Source organism: Setaria italica, chromosome V (assembly GCF_000263155.2).
Source record: "Setaria italica strain Yugu1 chromosome V, Setaria_italica_v2.0, whole genome shotgun sequence".
Lineage (NCBI taxonomy): Eukaryota > Viridiplantae > Streptophyta > Magnoliopsida > Poales > Poaceae > Setaria > Setaria italica.
The window spans coordinates 24,645,127-24,650,067 of NC_028454.1; the positions used below are offsets into that span (position 1 = coordinate 24,645,127).

At 40.7% G+C, this 4,941-nt stretch overlaps 1 long non-coding RNA gene across 2 annotated transcripts; it reads right to left on the minus strand.

Annotated features, from left to right (window-relative positions):
- Positions 1-2,677: 2,677 nt before the first annotated feature.
- LOC101759622 lies at positions 2,678-4,423 on the minus strand. 2 transcript variants are annotated; one of them, XR_001164018.2, is made up of 3 exons: positions 3,960-4,423; positions 3,409-3,488; positions 2,678-3,202 (listed from the first exon to the last, which is right to left on the minus strand). It is a non-coding gene; the product is annotated as an uncharacterized LOC101759622 (long non-coding RNA). The 2 variants fall into 2 exon arrangements; XR_002677616.1 differs by having other exon boundaries at positions 3,409-4,423.
- Between the last annotated feature and the right edge of the window lie 518 nt (positions 4,424-4,941).

Below are 4,941 nucleotides of genomic sequence, written 5' to 3' on the forward strand. Positions count from 1 at the left end.
GACGATCACCCTCACCATCGCCACTCCCTCCAGTAGAAGTAGCCATCTCTATGCACCACAATTTATTTAGCTCATATTTGCAAATGACTAAACTATGAACAAATTATATTTTTCCCACAATTTATTTAGCCCAAACATAACATATAAATGAAAAATTTCTCCATTGTAGCTTATTCTAAAAATGATTAATTACATACGTCTATTTAATCTTATTATCTCTACGTACCACAATTTATCTCGCTCATATTTGCAAATGACTAAAATATGAACAAATTATATTTTTCCCCCACAATTTATTTAGCTCATATTGTAAATGATTAAACTATGAAATTATTCCTCTAACCTTATATTGATCAATTTCTTTGACTAATACGAAACATAGCATCCAAAAAATTGTAGCTCAAACATATATAACACATGCATATAAATGAAAATTTCTCCATTGTACCTTATTCTAAAAATCATAATTTACTCTAACTCTAAAGTATAAAACTTAGTATACTAACCATGTATCAAGGAAGAATGAAGTTTCTAACCTAACCTTTAGAATACTTGAATGAGTGAAATCCCCATGAAATGTGTCAAAAATCCGGCAACACCTCCCTTATTTCGCCATGAATAGATGAAGCCCGAGCTGGAGGAAATGTCTCAAGCAGGAGGAACAAGATGCCTAATTTATAGGAGGGAAGTTAGTACTGGTTGGTAGCTTCAACTGGTACTAAAGGTTGACAATTAGTACCGGGTGAAGCCTCCACAGGTACTAAAGGGCCTCAGGCACATTAGTACCGGTTGGTGGCTTCAACCGGTACTAATGGGTGATCTTTAGTAGTGAGTGAAGCCTCCACCCAGGGGGTCACGGGAGCTCCTTGAGAACTAGCCGTTAGATCCGGTACTAATACTGACATTAGTATCGGTATCGGATCAAAAACCAACTGGTACTAAGCATCGGGAAGACTGCTGAGTTTTTCAGTAATGATGGGCCCGGCCGTGGATTCAAAAGGTGGCCTATCTGTCCTTTACGAAAAGTGCTGCTGCTTACTTTTGTCGATCCAAAAAGAAAAGGTGCTGTAGTAGTCACTTGTTTAGGCGATGTTCAATTTCATTCAAAATATTTCAAAGTTGAAGAGAATGATCCTCTAGTTTGAGAGTGGTGGACCAAGACCGGCCTATTGTTCAATCCTGCTGCATGTACCATGAGTAATTATATGTATGCTCTGCTTGCAACACCTGTCTCCCATCTCATTGGGCTCAAGGTTATGTGACCTCTGGGAATGTTCTAGCACACATATATTCTTGCGTTGTCGGTTTGATATGCCTGCCGCCCTGCCCATCAGAATATGATATTGCCCTCAGCTCGGAAAGAACGGGAAAGGGGAAGCATGGATGCATGGCAATCGGCCAGTGGCCGTGGTGGCGTCCTAAAGCTCATCGGGTTCTGCTCTTCTTTGTTTCCATCAACAGGACATTTGTCCATCATATTCCGGTGTCCAGTAGCACTCATGATCTAGTGTAAGGCACGATCTGATTATCAGTCGCTAATGAACGGTTCTACCGACAGTTAGCACTTAGCAGATCGATCGAGTTTGACATGGTACGGGCTTGAAAGCACTCGTCCACCTAAACAGGAGCAGGTAGCCAGAGGTGGATCTCATTGAACGATCGAGATGGTTCTGGAGAAGAAACGACTAGTGTAAAAACTGAGATCACAGGGGCAAATGAAACGGGCTGAGTAGATTAGTGCAGCCGACACAAATTTATACTGTGTATATAAAACCGTGGCTGCACTAATAGTATGCAACTCATGTTCCTTCGCCGAAGATGCTGGAGAAAGGCAGAGAAAACTTTCCGTTAAGTAATATATTGTCCCATCATGCATAATCCGTTGACATATGTTTTGTGTTGCACTACTAAAAGCAACAATAATAATTATTGACTGAAAGAGACAACGGGCTTGCAAATGATAATTTAATCTGCTTCTCTGAAAATGACAGCCAAAAAAAAAGTAGCATTGATATATTATTTCAGAGGAATATCGAATCATCTGTTCTAAAATGCATGTACTTGCGGTGTCAAAGCATCCCATAAACACAGAATTTGTAAAATAATCTAGTACTTTACAGTTCATATTAAAATGCATAATCGAAGGACAGACTGTAAACAATCAGAAAACCATGAAACATATATTGTCTATGAAGCTTGTAGATCTTCTTTGACAGCTTGAAATGCTTCTCTTGCTCCAAAAATCTGCAATTATCTCGCTGACTACAAGTGTGTACATCTCTCACGTTTCATAGTCTACGAAAATTCAGACAGTAGTACAAACATTTGTCTGTTTTAGTTTGTCACTCCTTTGATCAACCAATTCCATTCCCATTCCCATGCAAATATATTCTGTAACTACTTCATTCCCATGCATTTGTCCGATTCTACTGAAGATTAGTACTTTCATGTGTTCTTACACAAGCTAAAATATATTATGCCCATTGTTTGACTAATGTAGTCTATTCCTTCTCACTGGTCATGCATTTGTTCTAGATTAGCGAATGACCAAGCAAGTACAGTCCCAAGAGTAAGAGAGAGGTTTATTATATGAAGGCATATATAGTTGAGCCACACATATCTAACGAGATACTGAAGACAAAGAATGTCTTCATGCTAATAGCCAACACCTCACCACTTGTATGAAAGATTGAAGCCATCATATTTAGAGTTCACGGTACTATAATTAATGGTCACATGATAATTCAACAAATAGTTAGAGTTGTTCAACCAGAATCTACGCGAGTCATGAATTGTGTATATATCCTTTCGATAAAAAGGATGAAGATGTTAGAGCTTTGCTTCATGCAGTACCAAGGAAAATTTTACACTCATGCACCTGTCAATTGTAGTTTCACCTCTCTTCATTGGCAATGTACAGCTTCAGTGTGCTGCTTGGTTTGAGTTTCACGAGTATATATGACAGATCTAGAATATATGTTAGTACTTAGATGCTTGGCCAGCACATCCGATTATGCTTCTTGACTTGACCGTATAAAACCATCTCATGGTACTGGAAAATTTGCAGTAGCAACTTGCTTTAGTAAAACCAGGATGAAAGTAACCAGCAGTGATCTGTTTCTTCATGGCACTATGGAGCTGCAGTGTGCTTCCTTAACCTGATATTCAAAAGAATATGCATCAATGATCTCCTCCACTGAACCTGCAATTAAACATGGTTTTAAGAATAGGGAAGATGTTCTTCTCAAATCAGTATTTGCCACAACTGGAAAATTTATCAAACAAAATCAACAAGGCTGTAATTCTGAAGAATTGGGAAACAAACAAAGTTCAGTTAGCAGGAAACCTATTATGAACCAAGTGACCTTAACTATGGCACATAAGTGCATGCCAGATTACTTCTCATACCTAAAGTAGTTAGTTAGCTATGATTCAACTTGTTAGTGCTCTCACTTGCCGCTGCCACCTTAATTCACTCCATTCTAGAACTGAAAAGACATGGAAAGCATTGTAAGTTTGCAGCTCCATATATATGAAAAGCATATAGTATGTTCATATACAGAGAACACACAGGATGAAGCAACACATTTGCTTAGCAAACATATCTGACGAACAAGCACCAAGGAAAAAAATGTGCTTTCGTAGTAATTACCGGTTTACAAAACATAAATGTATCATAGAAAACAGGCTATATGTTTCACGGGAACGCTTTCTGAATTTGCCATGTTTGCCCAGATGATTTCACTTGCTCTCAAAATTTTGTAACCAGTTCCATATTAAAGGTGGCATTGTGTATGACTCTCTATCATAATGCTCAGAAAATTAAGATTTTAAGCTAGTTTGCACAATCATTAGAATCCATAAGTTATCACTACAGAGGTACAAAAAAAAAAAACTGAAACAGACAGTATTGTGATCTGAGGGAGAACGAAGCCCCATCACTATCTGTAATGCCTAACCTGGCACGCATCAATTCCTCCTCAATCTACAGAAGTACAAATGACAGATTTAGCTGATGCCCACTGCAAAGAAACACATCACAAGGATAGAGCTTAAATGGTGCAAGGTGTCAATCCGGAAGAACATGCGTGGATGACCTCGTCGACCGTGAACGAGCCGAGGGTAGGGAGCGGCCCTTGTAGGCGCGGACGTCGGCGTCGAGCACCACGGTGCGGAGGCGACCCCTGCCGTCTTCCGCGGCATGTGGGGCGACGAGGGTGGCGGCCGCCTCCCGCAGCTCCCGCGCCGCCTCGTCTACGGCTGCAGCCTCCGACTAGAGAGTGATGTGATGCGGTGGCGGGGGCGCAAGGCTTGCGGCGGAGGAGAGCGGATGGAGAGAGGAGCAGCAGCTTAGATGGGAAGATTCGTTCGGAAAAGGTCCGTAGAGGAGAGGTCAGGAGAGAGGGTGTGTTGTCAAAGTGTTTCATCGTACAGGGTGTTCCGTGCGAAATATCCAACTAGAGCGCGGGGTTTTAATCGCATGATGTGCTTTGGGTTTGGCGATCTCATCTGGATCGCACACTTCGTGTTTGACGGATGGAATTAGAGGTTCTATACGATTGCACCGGTAAAGTTTGCGCCCAATATTGACCCAGCCGCGACTATGCATGGCATATGCGATGGAAATCGATTTATCGTCTGAAGGATCTCCGCGTGGGACAGTTTGTTTTATTATTTATTACAGCCTAATAGTCATTTCAGGTCTAGTTTCTCTAACTGTTTGGTCCACCAAAAAGTGCAGGATGGAATGCTACAACTAGAATTGAAATGATGTCAGTCTGCAGTAGAAACAGTCTTTTTACGAATAACGAGTACCGTGCCTTACAATATTTTTTTCTTGGACGCTGACACTGGTTGAGCATTTTTTCTGGACATTGGAAGTGACTCATTTTATTTCTTTTTCCATCTAGCCATTTGTCCCGTGTTTTTTGTTTGTTTTGA